The sequence below is a fragment of the Pan paniscus genome, chromosome 7 (genome assembly GCF_029289425.2).
Source record: "Pan paniscus chromosome 7, NHGRI_mPanPan1-v2.0_pri, whole genome shotgun sequence".
NCBI classification, from domain to species: domain Eukaryota; kingdom Metazoa; phylum Chordata; class Mammalia; order Primates; family Hominidae; genus Pan; species Pan paniscus.
The window spans coordinates 49,959,781-49,975,835 of NC_073256.2; positions in this window are offsets into that span (position 1 = coordinate 49,959,781).

Here is a 16,055-nt window from a genome sequence, read left to right on the forward strand (position 1 = left end):
AAAAATTAATTAAATTCAGTTTGAATCTTATTTAAAAAAATGGTTTTCCGTTGGTTATGATTTTTCTTCTCTACGTGACCACCCTGCCTTCCCCACATTACCTAGGGCAAGACATTTCTACTTAATGTTTTCTGATAAAATAGGGACTTTCATTCTGAATCTCATCAAGTGGTTTAGTAGAGTATATAAACTAATCTTATGTTGAGTAGAAAGACTAAAGAATGAACCAATCAAGAATAATAACTGTAACAACTTTTCAAGACATAGACAGTAGAGTAAGATATAACTAGAAACAACAAAAAGTTAAAAAGCAGGGGGATAATGTTAAAGTGTAGAATTTTTGTTAGTTTTATCTTTGCTTCTTTGTTAGCTTATATGTTTATGCAATCACTGTTAGGTTATCATGAGTTAAAACTTATGGGTTATAAGATATTTGTAAGGTTAACAGTAACCTCAAATCAAAAAACCTACAACAGGTGCAGAAAAATAAAAAGCCAAAAAAATTAAAACCTACAACATGTGCACAAAAATAAAAAGCAAAAAAATTAAAACACACTACCAGAAAAACATCACCTTCATTTAAAGCAAGACAGAAAGGAAGGAAACAAGGATGAGAGGACCACAAAACAACCAGGAAACAAATAACAAAATGGCAGGAGTAAGTCCTTACTTATCAGGAATAATAATGAAGGTAAATGGACTACACTGTCCAATCAAAAGACATAGAGTGGCTGAATGGATTTAAAAAGAAAAAAAGACCCAATGATCTGTTGCCCACAAGAAACACACTTCACCTATAAAGACACACATAGACTGAAAATAAAGGATTGGAAAAAGATATTCCATGAAAAGGAAACTAAAAAAGAGCAAGAGTAGCTATACTTACATCAGACTAAATAGATTGCAAGACAACAACTCTAAAAAGTGACAAAAGGTCATAATATCATGACAAAAGGGGTCAATTCAGCCAGAAGATATAAACATTTTAAATATATATGTACCCAACACTGAAGTATCGAGATATATAAGGCAAATATTTTTAGAGCTAAGGAGAGAGAGAGACCACAATACAATAATAGCTGGAGACTTCAACACCCCACTTTCAGGATTGGACAGATCTTCCAGGCAGAAAATCAACAAAGAAAAATTGGACATAATCTGCACTATAGACCAAATAGACCTAATAGATATTTATAGAATATTTTATCCAATGACTACAGAATACACATTCTTCTCCTAAGCACATGAGTCATTCTCAAGGATAGACCATTTTTTTAGGCCTCAAAACAAGTCTAAATTGAAATTATATCAAGTAACTTCTCTGACCACAATGGAATAAAACTAAAAATCAATAAAAAGACAAATTTTGGAAACTGTGCAAACACATGGAATTTAAACAATGTGCTCCTGAATGACCAGTGGGTCAATGAAGAAACTAAGGAGGAAATTTTAAAATTTCTTGAAATAAATGATGATGGAAACACAGCATACCAAACTCTATGGGATAAAACCAGTGTATCATTCTTTAGTCTTTCTACTCAAGCTGTGAGTAGTTTATACTTCACAGGTACGATGTTATAATATTCTGTATTTTTATGTGTACTTGCTATTTCTAGTAAGCTTTGCAACTTCAGACGATTTCTTATTGCTCATTAACATCATTTTCTTTCAGCTCCTACAGCAAAAGAAGTACTAAGAGGAAAGTTTATAGTGATAAGCACCTACATAACAAAAAACTTCAAATAAACAACCTAATGAGGCATCTTAAGGAATGAGAAAAGAGCAAACTGAATACAAAATTAGTAGAAGAAAAGAAATAATAAAGTTCACAGCAAAAATAAATGAAGAAAACAATACAAAAGATCAATAAAATAAAAATTTGTTTTTTTGAACAGATGAACAACATTGACAAACCTTCAGGCAGATTAAGAAAAAAAGAGCAAAAAACCCAAATAAATAAAATTAGAGATGAAAGAGGAGACATTGCAGCTGATTTCACAGAAATTCAAAGTATCATTAGAGGCTGCTATGAACAACTATATGCCAATAAATGGGAAAACCTGGAAGAAATGGATAAATTTCTAGAAAAATACAACCTACCAAGATTGAACCATGAAGAAATCCAAAACCTGAACAGATCAATAGCAAGTAATAAGATCAAAGCTGTAATAAAAAGTCTCCCAGAAAAGCAAAGCCTAGGATTCAATGGCATCACTGCTGAATTTTATCAGACACTAAAAAAGAGCTAAACCCTATTCAAATTATTCCAAAAAACTTATTCTACAAGGCAAGTATTACACTAATACCAAAACCAGACAAAGATGCATAAAAAAAGAAAACAATAGGCCAATATCCCTTATGAACATCGATGCAAAAATCCTCAACAAAATACTAGTAAACCAAATTTAACAGTACAATAAAATGATCATTCATCATGACCAAGTTGGATTTATCCCTGGGATGTAAGAATGGCTCAACATATGCAAATCAATCAATGTCATACATCATATCAATGAAGGACAAAAACCATATGATCATTTCAATTGATGCTGAACAAGCACTTAATAAAATTCAACATTTATTCATGATAAAACCCTAAAAAAATTGGATCTAGAAGGAACATACCTTAGCACAATAAAAGCCATAGCTAGTATAATACTGAATGAGGAAAAACAAAAAGCTTTTCCTTTAAGATCGAGAACAAGACAAGGATGCCCACTTTCACCACTGTTATTTAATGTAGTACTGGAAGTCCTAGCTGGACCAACCAGACAAGAGCAAGAAATAAAGGAAATCCAAATTGGAAAGGAAGAAGTCAAATTATCTTTGTTTGCAGATGCTATGATCTTATATTTGGAAAAGCCTAGAGATTCCACAAGAGAACTATTAGAACTGATAGACAAATTCAGTAAATTTGAAGGATACAAAATCAACATACGAAAATCAGTAGTATTTCCATATGACAGCAGTGAATCTGAAAAAGAAATCAGGAAATTATTCATATTTACAATAGCCAAAAACAAAATAAAATACCTAAAAATTAACCAAAGAAGTCAAAGATGTCCACAATGAAAAATATAAAACACTGATGCAAAATTTGAAGAGAACATAAAAAAATGAAAAGATATTCCATGTTAATGGATTGGAACAATCAATATTGTTAAAATATTCATACTACCTAAAACAATCTATAGATTAAATGCAACCCCTATGAAAATACCAATAACACTCTTCACAGAAATAGAGAAAAACAATCCTAAAATGTATATGGAACCATAAAAAACCCAGAATAGCCAAAGCTATCCTCAGCAAAAAGAACAAAACTGAAGGAATCACATTATCTGACTTCAAATTATACTACAGAGCTATAGAAACCAAAACAGCATGGTACAGTCATAAAAACAGACACATAGGCCAATGAAACAGTATAGAGAACCCAGAAACAAATCCATACATCTACAATAGACTCATTTTCAACAAAGGTGCCAAATATATACATTGGAGAAAGGATAGTCTCTTCAATAAATGGTGCTGGGAAAACTGGATATCCTTATGCGGAAGAATAAAACTAGACTCCTATTTCTCATCACATACAGGAATCAAATCAAAATGGAGCAAAGATTTAAATCTAAGACCTTAAACTGTGAAACTACTCAAAGAAAACCCTGAGGAAACTACCCAGGACATTGGTCTGGGTAAAGATTTCTTGAGTAATACTCCACAAGCACAGGCAGCCAAAGCAAGAATCGACAAATGGGATCACATCAAGTTGAAAAGCATCTGCACAGCAAAGGTAACCATCCACAAAATGAATAGTCAACCCAAAGAATGGAAGAAAATATTCACAAACTACCCATCTGACAAGGGATTAATAACCAGAATATATAAGGAGCTCAAATGAATTTATAGGAAAAAACCTAATAATCAGATTGAAAAATGAGCAAATATCTGAATAAACATATCTCACAAGAAGATATACAAATGGCAACAGGTATATGAAAAGGTGCTCAACATCATAGATCATCAGAAAAATGCAAATCAAACTACAATGAGATATCACCTTACTCCAGGTAAAATGGGTTATATCCAAAAGACAGGCAACAACAAATGCCAAAAAGGATGTGGAGAAAAGGGAACCCTTGCACTCTGTGGAATGGAAATTAGTACAGTCACGATGGAGAACAGTTTGGAGGTTCCTCACAAAACTAAAAATAGAGCTACCATATGATCCAGCAATCCCACTGGTAAGTATATACCCAAAAGAAGGGAAATCAATATATTGAAGAAGTATCTGTTCTCCAGTGTTTATTGCAGCATGATTCACAATAGCCAAGATCTGGAAGCAACCTAAGTGTCCATCAACGGATGAATGGATAAAGAAAATGTGGTACACATTCCATAAAAAAGAATAAGATCCTGTCATTTGCAACAACAAGTATGGAGCTGGAGGACATTATGTTAAGTGAAGTAAGTCAGGCACAGAAAGACAAACTTGGCGTGTTCTCACTTATTTGTGGGAGCTAAAAATTCAAACAAACTCATGGAGGTAGAGAGTAGAACAATGGTTACTAGAGGCTGGGAAGTGTAGCAGGTTAGTGAGGAGTAAGGAGGGAATGGTTAATGGGTACAAAAATATAGTTAGAATGAATAAGATCTAGTATTTGATAGCACAACAGGGTGACTATAGTCAACAATAATTTAGTGTACATTTGAAAATAGCTCAAAGAGTATAATTGGATTGTTTGTAATACAAAGAAAGGATAAATGCTTGAGGCAATGGATCCTCCATTTACCCTGATGTGATTATTATTTGTTGTATGCCTGTGTCAAAATATCTCATGTACCCTATAAATATATGTACCTACTGTGTACCCACAAAAATTAAAGATTAAAAAAAGATTAATTATAACAAGAGATTGCCTACTAAGAGGCAAAGAGAACTCCAAGGAATATAGTAATAGCAGATATAAGGAACAGCTGCTACCGCTAGGACTGAGGCAGAACACCCAAGGAGAGGAAATCCCCACAGTCATCAAAGTCCACTTTCAACCCCCCACCCGCATCCCCAGGCTGAGATCCAGACCTCATTGGAGAGGGTGTGGGTGTGGCCTGTTGAATACAAGATACACAATGCCAGATGGCACTCTGGCAAAAGGTACTGAGAGGCCCCTTTATGGAGCTGGGGGAGGCTCTCTGTGGGGAGGTACTGTACTGGTGATATCTGCTGGGAGGCTATACTCTGGTGGACATGAGGAAGTCATTCCCAGGGAGATGCCACACTATGGAGCTTACTCTAAAGCTGCCCATGGGGGTAGTGTACTGAGAAGTGGCTCTGGTTTATCAGGAGGTGATGCCACTGAAACTTGCTGAGGGTGAGCACTGGGGCTCCCACCTGTCCCTGGCCACTGGATGCTAGAGGTGCAAGCCCAGAAGAAGGCTATTGGATTCTTCCTCCCCTCCCCTCCCTTCCCATCTCTTCCTCCCTCCCTTTCCCCTCTTCTTCCTCCCCCTCCCTCTCTCCTCTCCCCTCCCCCTCTCCTCTCCCCTCCCCCTCTCCTCTCCCCTCCCCCTCTCCTCTCCCCTCCCCCTCTTCCCATCCTTCCTCCTCTTCCCTTCCTTTCCCTTCCCCTCTTCCTTTCCCTTCCCCTCTTCCTTTCCCTTCCCCTCTTCCTTTTCCTTCCCTTCCTTCAGCTCCCCCTCTCTCTGACTCTTCCTTTCTCTCTCTCTCTCCCTGACTCCTCTATACCCCTTTAACCAAAGTCAGTTGCTTTAGAAGACTCAGGACACTTCTTGTGTGTCTGGGCATGGCAATTTGTTATCAGTTTCCTATGAGCATATTAAAACACTAATTATAACTATGAAAACGTACAGTTGGTGTATAGTTAGCTCTTACACCATATTGGCTGATGGGAAGTAAGACTGAAAAAAAAATAGAATAATGTCTTTCATTAGGAGATTAGATTGTGCTGTGTGCATTTTGTCTCATGTTTTCTTCTTTGCTCTTACATATAAAAAGCAGTGTTTCTACCTAAGATTTGCATGAGTGAAAAGAACACAAGGTTAGGAGATATCATCCTGGTTCTGTCCCCAAGTGGTATCGTGACCCTAAGCAAATAACACTTTCTTTGATTTCAGTTTTCTCGTCTTTCAAATAGGAATAACATTTATTCATTCATGTACTTGTTAATCCTGTCTGTAAACATTTTTTAGGTTGCTTATTTTGTGTCGGCTGCTGTGCTAGCACTGGAGATTTGTAGCTTACTAAGCCATTACCTGTCTCCTTAGGGAGCCACCTTGTAGTCCTAAAAATAAAATATAATGCCCCATTTTAGAGAGTTCTCATAAAAATCAAATGAGATGATGGATTATAAGTACTTGAAAAAGATAAAAAAATCACTCTTCAAATGTAAGAGGTTGTACTGATATTAATATCACAGTCATCACAACCCCAGAATGGCAATTAACTTATTGTGTTTTTTATTTCATTGACATTAGGGCTAAGAGGAGGATTGCAAGTGATTCAGGTAAGGACCAGAGCATCTATATTCCCAAAGAATGTTTCCCATAAATTAACAGTCATTAAAATTAACCTGTGAAGTTAATTATGGTATGTGACACAGATGGCTTTAAGCTTTATGCAGTTATGTTCTTGACCAGATGAGGTCTTCCTTTTATTAGTTTATGAGTCACAGGGCAAGTGTGATGGTGTGCTAGGAATGCTTAATCAGGATCAGGAGCTAGAGTTACTTCTGGCCTTGGGGGAAAAAAAATCCTTTTCGGCATATTCATTTTTGTTTTTTATTGTGAATAAAGCACCCTTTATTGCTGCTCAGGGTGCAATAAACCTCTCAAATCCTTGGGCCCTGGATCTTGTGTGACCTGCCCTTTCATCTCTGATGCTTTCGCTTCTGGAGTTTTGACAGTGTCGGATCTCCTTCATGCGCTCTTGCTCCTCTTTGCTCTCTCTCTTTTCCTTTATCAAGGTCTCACCAGCTCTCTGGGAGGAGGATTGCATCATCCCAACCACAGACTACCCGGAGCTTTGGGTGCTCTGTAGCTGCTCATGTCCTTTCCAGTCCCTTCAACCAAGGAGAAGAATGACAGATTGCTGGCTGAGAGTATCCAGAGTGGCTGTTAGCTAATGATTGCTATAAATTCTGATAATAATAATAGCAATCATAAATAATATAAAACAGTAGCACTGCAGCAGCTGGTATTCATGCTGCTCAGATTCTTATTTAAACTTTTTTTTTGGAGGAGACTTACAAGAATCTTGGGTCACATGGTACCACTTGGCCACAAGGACTTGACAAGTAGTAATGAGCAGGGTTTCTTGAAGGGCAGACAGAAAGATAGGGACAGCTGTCCTGGAGAGTCACCCATCCTGCATCAGAACCAAATAAGTGAGCAATAAACCTTTGTTGTGTTAGGCCACGGAGGTTTTGGGTTTTGTTTGGTACATTAGTGTAGCATGACCTATCTATACTACAGTCACTCACATCTCTGCTGTTATTTATTTTTTTAAATAAGCTTAGCACCGGAGACCCCATGGCTGGGTTAACTCTAGTTAAAAATATTTGTTACGGCCGGGCGCAGTGGCTCACGCCTGTAATCCCAGCACTTTGGGAGGCCAAGGCAGGCGGATCATGAGGTCAGGAGATCGAGACCATCCTGGCTAACATGGTGAAACCCCATCTCTACTAAAAATACAAAAAATTAGCTGGGCGTGGTGGCAGGCGCCTGTAGTCCTAGCTACTCGGGAGGCTGAGGCAGGAGAATGGCATGAACCTGGGAGGCGGAGCTTGCAGTGAGCTGAGATAGCATCACAGCACTCCAGCCTGGGTGACAGAGAGAGACTCTGTCTCAAAAAAAAAAAAAAAAAATTTGTTTTTCATTGTGCTTTTAAAAAAAAAATCAAGATAGGGTTTTTGTTTTGAGATATTTTGCAGTAATGTAGTAACTTTTAGAAGCTTAAACTGTGAGCTTCAGGGCACTTGCACATATTGTAATTCTAAATTCCTAAAAGAAGGTTGCGGTACTGGAAGAGCTAAGCAGCTTCCCAACTCCCATCCAAAGCTGACTTGTGGGGACTTAATCCTACATAAGAAAAATCTTGTTTCTCTCTGGCATTTCAGAAGCAAAGCTTATTGATCACAAAGCATGACAGTGGAAGAATTTCCTGAAAATGGAAGGAGGAGATGGTTTCACAGCAAAGCTACTAATCTGAAACAGTAAAAGCAACAAACAAATGCCCACTCCCCTTAGCTGACCAGAACATAATCCTTGTGAAATATAAAAACAATTAGGTACATGTAACACAGGAGTTTGTAGGATATAAAGACACTGTTTTTCAAATTTAATGTTAACAGTGGGATTATTTGTTTTCCCTGCAACAAATTTCTTTGTGGGAGTCTGGTATATCAAATAGGATTGGTAAAGTGAAGCAGGCACGGGCATCTAGAATTCTGCTGCTTCGTACTGCCCCTTCCCAGTCCCCAGTGGCCAGGAGATGCCCCACCAGAGCTCCAGGGCTCTCAGATCATTGTTTGAAAACTACTCATCAGAATGTCTCTTTGAATCAGAGCTTGGATTTCTGATGCATCGGACATTTAAACTCTCCCCCTGTTTTGCCACCTCACTTGCAGTGAGTTAACCTAAAACATAAAGGGAAAAAGCAACAACAAAAGAGATCAAAAAAGCCCAAATGATCAAAAAAGGCACACTGAAACCTGTGTCCTCACCTATTGAGAAAGTCAGGGGGAAAAAAAGATAAAAGAATAAATCCTAAGCAAAAGCAACTTTCCATCGAGATGACAAGATAGCTTCTTCCCTTCTGCATGTGAATTGGAATTCCAATTTATGATCTGTGACATGATAATCAGTCTTAACTGCATTTTGCAGATAGTAGCAGCTGTGGAGATGGGTGCTGAAGTTGATGTTGCCCAGTGATTATGTCATTTCTGGCAAACTCCCCTCAAATGTGCTTTGATTGATGTGGTTGTTCTTTCCTCTGCTAAGTGGACGTGTACTTAACCTCAGGCAGGAATCACGGTCAAGTCCATTTAGGGGTCAGATCCGATGCAGCCATGGAAAGCTAGAGATTCTCAGTCCTGTCATCCCTTGATTTTACTTTTCTAGATGCTAAGTAAAAAAATGAGAGGAGAAAGAAGGGAAGCAAGGGACAGGAGTAGAGACTGCTGGTGTCAAGGACGACAGGGTGGAAGGCCACATGGAACATCACAGTCATGTTGAGTACCACTGCATGCAAGGGCAGCTACCTGAAAGTCAATGATGCATTTAAGATTTTTCTTCCTGGCCCATAATTCCCATTTGGTTGAGAGTATAGCTGCATTAAGTATTTGGTAAATTTGCTGCAGGTGGCCCAGAAAACCTCCCCAGCGCTAACAATCAATTACCTCTCAGGACAGAAGCTGCTTCCTGTGCAGGAAATGCGAGATCTCTGCTCAGTGACAGAGGCTCAGGAATTTCTTAGGACCTATGGATCTTCCAGTCCAACTGAGTGCAGAAAACTGCCAGGTTTCATCTTCCTCCTTCTCTACACCAAAAAACCTGAGACCAGGATGCCGTGTAGGTGCTTCAGTTGGGAGATGATGCCAAGAACCACAAATGAGGAAATGGTAATGTGGGTCAGAAGAGAGAGAAAAGCCAATAAGGGTCTATTTGTAAGTGGGCTACCACCACGGGCAGGTGGGGCTCAATCCCTCTGGGGCCCTCACAAAATTGTGTATCTCATGAAAGGACGTGGAAGCTGGGATATTTGTCCAATCACTTCCTTCTCTAACAGGGTGAGGGATGCCTCAAGTGGCATTAACCCCACAATTCTGGTTATAACAGTGCAGCAGGGAGTTCTCCTGGTGTCAGAGAAAGCCCAGTGGCTGAGAAGAGAGACCCAGGAGCTACACAGAGGTGGGATGCTGTTCAAAGCCCAGGAATTGTCTACCCTGGCCTGCAGGTAAACTCAGCTGGGTCAAAGTGACAGGAGGCTGTGGTATCAACAGTGGCTACTATAGCCTCCTAGAATCTGAAAAGGACTCAAATAATATAAACACATATCATTCATAGTGTTGCATTATTTTTACACAATAAGATCAAATATAAAAATATTTATTGTAATCTAAAGTAGTTTACAACTAGGCGATCAGTCCAAAGTGGACAGAGGCTGCTAAAGAGAAGAATACAGAGAATAGCATAGAGAAAGAGGAAAATAGGAAGAGAAAATAAACTTCTATAGATTTAAAAAGGTTGGTTCATTGAGAATATAATTATTGAGCATGACTTATGTGGAGGAATCTGCTCTAAGTTGAAGGTAATAGAGTAATGATCAAAAATCACAAAGTTCTATGTTCTCATGAAGTTATATTCCAACTGGAGGTAGACTGATCATTAGTAAGATAAATAAGTTTACAGAGTGCTTGATAATCATGAGTGCTAAGGAGAAAAACAGCAGAAAATGGGACTAGGAGGTGTGGGCTGGGGGAGGGTGTTAAAGTCTTAAATGGGGCTGGGCTTGGTGGCTCACCTCTGTAATCCGGGCACTTTGGGAGGCCGAGGTGAGTGGATCACTTGAGCTCAGGAGTTTGAGACCAGCCAGGCCAACATGGTGAAACCCTGTCTCTACTAAAAAAACCAAAAAATTAGATAGGTGTGATGGCATGTGCCTGTAATCCCAGCTATTCAGGAGGCTGAGGCAAGAGAATGGCTTGAACCCGAGAGGCGGAGGTTGCAGTGAGCTGAGATCGCGCCACTGCACTCCAGCTTGGGAGACAAATGAGACTCAGTCTCAAAAAAAGAAAAAATAAATAAAAAAGAAAACATTGTAAATGAGCTGGGCAAGGAAGGCCCACTCCTGGGCAAGGAGGACTGAAGTGGGGAGGGCAGGAGGGAACCCTGAGGGTATCTGGGGAGGAGCATTCTAGGTGGAGGAACAGCAGGTACAAGACCCTGAGGTAGGAACATGCCTAGCAAGTTGGGGAGCATCAAAGGAGGCTCATGTGGCTGTAGCAGCATGATCCCAAGGAGAGTAGGAGGGCCTCAGTTCAGAGAGGAAATTGCAGATTAATAAGGTAAGCCAGATTCCAACTACAGGGCCTTGTGTACCTTTTTAAGGATTTAAGTTTCTACTCTGTGTGAGATTGTTATCAAACAGAACTTGAGTCCACTTGCCCAGCACAGCAAAGCCAAACACTGAGAAGAGAAAGTGAGGCATTTACCACAGGGTGCCAAGCAAGGGGAACTAGGCAGCTCATGCTTAAGACCCAAACTCCTCCATGGCTTACAGGTGTTTTTAAAGGCAGGGAGGCAGAGGTTACAGGCAAAGTCATAAATCAATGAATGGAGGCTATATATTGGCTTGACCTAAAAAGATGGGACATCTCAAAGTGGCAACCCACAGGTCATAAATGGATTCAGGGATTTTCTGATTTGCAATTGGATAAGGAGGCACAGCTTTGTCTAAAAGTCTGGGATCAGCAGAAAAGAGTATTAGCTCTGGCCTGTGAGTGTGACTTTCCCCAGTCCCCCCAGGATGAAATTGGAAAATAATGGCAGAGTTCAGTCCTCAATTCTCCCTTATCTGAGGTCTACATGCCAGGAGACAGCATTGTTATTTGGTTGGGGTCTGGGTTTCTGCAAAACAATTGAGGGACATGAGTTAAAATGTTATTTTTAATCTCTATAGGGACCCTATGGAGGGTCTCTGTTCCATCCCACCCTGAGGAAAATGTTTCATACAGGGGCTTGATTTCTAACCCATTCCTGGCCGGCTAGAAGATCCGGAGTAACTTGGGCATGGATCACTCCCACCAGCTTCTCTAAACATTTATACTTTGAGTATTTTTCAGGTTCAGAGATAAAACAAGCATCTTAAAGTTCCATTTAGGCACAGTAGAATAAGTCTAGAGATTTCTCGCCCTCAAAGAATCTTGGAAGATCTGTGAAATATGCTCTATGCATTCACCTGACCTCTGCTTTGAGACCACCAATATTTTGATATTATATTGTCATATATATTGGTTAGGGTATTTGGTTGTAAGCAATAGGAACTAATTTAATAGACACAATGTGAGGTGGCCTATAGAGAAGCAATCATTGAAGAACTGGGCTTTGAGAGGGGTGGGAACTAGGGAAGTCCAGGAGAACCAGGTAATGGGAGTATGAATTAAGAATCTCAGAGGTACAACCCTTTCTGGGTCAAATCAGCTCCAGTCACTTTCTATTTTTTAGTTTTCCTGTTTCTGCAAAATATCACACAAAGTTCAAAATCTTGGTGGAGGGTCTCTAGACTCATTGAAGACCCATGTTCAGTGGGCTGGAGCAATGAAAGACAGTCCTACAAAGACTGCACACAATGAATGAGAGATAATCCCTTCATATGAAACCTAAGTACTATCACCAGAGAAATATGGAATAGATGCTAAGCAGACCCATACAATAAATGTCCACTGGTCTACATCTGTGCTATCCAATACAGCAGCCACTAGCTAAATACAGCTATTAAAAGTAAGTCATATGAAAGAAAATGTAAATTCAGTTCCTCAAAAGTAAGTCATATGAAAGAAAATGTAAATTCAGTTCCTCAACTGTATCAGTCACATTTCAATTGCTCATTAGCAACATGTGGTTAATAGATTCTAAGTTAACACATATATAGAACATTTCTATTGCCATAGAAAGTTCTTTTGGACTGCACTGGTATATGTAGTAATATATCTATCTGTACACATATTCCAAGCACTTTATACCACTTTTTATAAAATAAGCCCTCACTTTCATTACATTATTTAACTCATATTTCTACCTTGTGTTATAGATAGAAAGTATATTATTATTTCTACTTTATAGCTGAAGAAACTGAGTCCAAAATGGGTAGAGCAACTGACACTAAAGATCACCTAGCCAGTCCGAGATCACACAGTCAGTATTAGGACTGGGGCCTTGTGCCTCCCAGTGCAGGGTCCCTCACACCAGTCATGACATAGATGCCCAGATCATGCATGACTTGATGTAAAAACAACAATTTTTGTTGTCCCAGTTTGAGTCCTTATAAATTTCTCCTGTCAAAGAAATAAACATGCAACTCTCACAAATTATCTTTTATGGAGCTTTTAAAGGCCACTTTGCCAAAGGGAGCTATATACCCATGACATAAATATGAAGATGGATTGACAGAAAATACTCTTTCACAGGTTGGAGGAAATATTGGGGGAGAGAAATTTTCTCAGACTGCCCTTCCGACGTGGCATGGATCGTGGAGGTCAGCTTTTCTAGCTTGTGCCCAGAGATCTGTCTACCTCAGCTGTGTCTTGTGATTGATAGGAGGATACAGTCTCCCAGGGTGTGATTTAAGGTGGAGCTTATAGGTCTACAAAGCTCAAGCTCTTATCAAGCTACTATGGCATGATAGTACAATTATAAAGAAAGTAGACTAGTTTCTATAAGCTGTGTATAAAACCAGGCCCACCCTAACATTTGCAGGGCCTAGGCCAAGAGTGTATGTAGAGTCTCATATACCGTTTGTCTAAATATTTCAAAGTTATAAACCAAGAAGGGCCTGTGGCCCTAACTGTGTTCCCACCCTAAGCCTGGTAGGGGCTTCTCACAGGTGTCCTTGGAGTCCCTCCAGGACCAGCCCTGCTGCTTGCCAGTCTGCATGGTCACCTGGATATGCTGAGTCAAAGGCAGGTGGAGCTCGGTGAAAGTCTGTGGTTTTCAGTGAGGACTGGAGATTCCCAAATCTGGGATTGGGAACTGACTCAGCCAAGCGCCTCAAGGAGCTAGGGTGCTCCTTGAGCAGGTTCCTCTCCTCCTTATTTCAATTTTCTGATTAAGAACTTCTAGACAGTTCTAAGCCCCTTTCAAACAACACACGTTTTTAGCAAATGAGAAGAAGAAAGCTTGGTCATGTTAGAAATAGTCCTGTCCAGACACACACTTCAGAGCAATCTGGAATGGCCATTCCCCAAGCATGGGCTGCAATTCCTTTCTCCCCTGTGTCTCCCTAACGCCCGCACCCACTCATCAAGCTCTTAGTTCAGCACACTGGCCTGTGGGTCCGAGTTCGGTGTGTGCCGCATCCCTCTCCTATAAACTCTTTTTGCTCAATAAATTACTGAATCTTCAAAAGAAAAATTTTTAAATAATACCAAAACCACAAAACAAAGCAAACAACAGTGACCTGGTATTTTGGCATTCATTTTGTGTGGGGCCCTCTAAAGCAGAGGGTCCTGGAGGAGTCTCTTCAGTCCAATGGCTGAATTACTCAAAGACTCTTTCATACAAAAGTTAGCTGGGCATGGTGGCGTGCGCCTGTAGTCCCAGCTACTTGGGAGACTGAGGCAGGAGAATCACTTGAACCTGGGAGGCAGAGGTTGCAGTGAGCCAAGATTGTGTCACTGCACTCTAGCCTGGGTGACAGAGCAAGACTCCATCTGAAAAAACAAAACAAAACAAAAAAAACTCTTTGTTTACTTTATAACCATATGGCAGGACATCTCAGTTCATCTATGACCTGTGGTTTTAAAGTAAATTCTGTTTAAAGTTATCTTTAAAATAGCTTTATTTTTGTTAAAATAGAGCCATATCTTCATCTGTGGGAAATCATATTGACTCCATGATAAGCTATATTCTGGAAAATAGTGCGCTGACTATTGCTACCTGTAAGTAGCTCACCCAACCCATAGGCAAAGTAGCAAAGAGAGAGGCATGGCAACCCCCAACGTGAGAGGCTTGTAGACAACCCACAGTTCTAGCAGATGTCGGTGCAATGGGGCAAATTTCATCCCCCTCAGAGCATGGCTCTGGGCACCACTGGACACATCTGTTTCAGGATAATTTGAAGTCCATTTGTTCAGATAGAGTTGATCTTAAGACCATGTTGGCTACTGCTGAATTTTTTCAGATAAAGTTAATAAAATCCGAAGTTCACCCAGGTGGTTGATGGCAATATGAACTCTATATAAGACTGTCTGATGCCAAGTATCTTAGTCAACTCAGGCTGCCATAACAGAATACCACAGACCAGGTGGTTTAAACAGCAGGTATTTACCTCTCACAGCTCTGGAAACTGGGAAGTCTGGGATTAAGCTGCCAGCATGGTCAGGTTCTGGTATGGGTCCACCTCTTGGCTTGCAGGTGTCCACCTTCTTGCTGTGTACTGTGTGTGGTGGAGAGATCTCTCCTTACAAGGGCCCTAATTCCATCATGAGCCCATCTAACCATTATTACCTCCCAGAAGCCTCACCTCCAAATACCATCCCATTGGGGGTTAGGGTTTCAACATATGAATTTTGAGAGGACACAGACATTCAGTCCATAACACCAAATCTGTATTCATCCTAGTTCAGCACAGAGCAGAACCTATGTTTACCCAATATCCTTTGAATACTAGTTCTGACCATAGCCTTTGTGATTTAAAAGCTCTACAGTCATTTTTTTTGAATTATAAATGCAATACACACTTTTACTAGAAAATAGGAAAAAATTAAATAAAACATCCATAATTCCACCAATTTGAGACTAACAGTTGGTTTCTTTTCTTCCAAACACATATGTGTATATAAATATACGCATATATACTTCCATAAACAACATATTTTTAAAATGAAATTAGATTCATACTGTTGAGGTTTTTGTTTTTTTTTTAATCTTACTTCTTTCAACATGCTTTAAATAGTAAGCTTTTCCCTTGTCCTAAAAAAATTTTTACTTCTTCACTTTTTAATGTTTTGGCTATCTGGACCATAAATTATCTGCGTTTATATCTTATATTATTTAGAAAATATATATCTGCTTTTAATCCCCTCGTTTTTAACTTTTAATTTTTCAAATGGATTTTAAAAGCTGTGTTTTTGCTAAGTATCAACTCAAGAAGGAAATGTTCTCTTTTGAGTTCTACCTTTGCTAGATGAAGAATGTGGCCCACCTCTCCTCTCACTACCCCTTCATGTCAAAGCCTTGGATTTGTGGGGCTTTGGATGTTGTGCTTATTTTTTGAAATAAAAATAAATGAACAATTTCCTATATATAGAAAATTATTA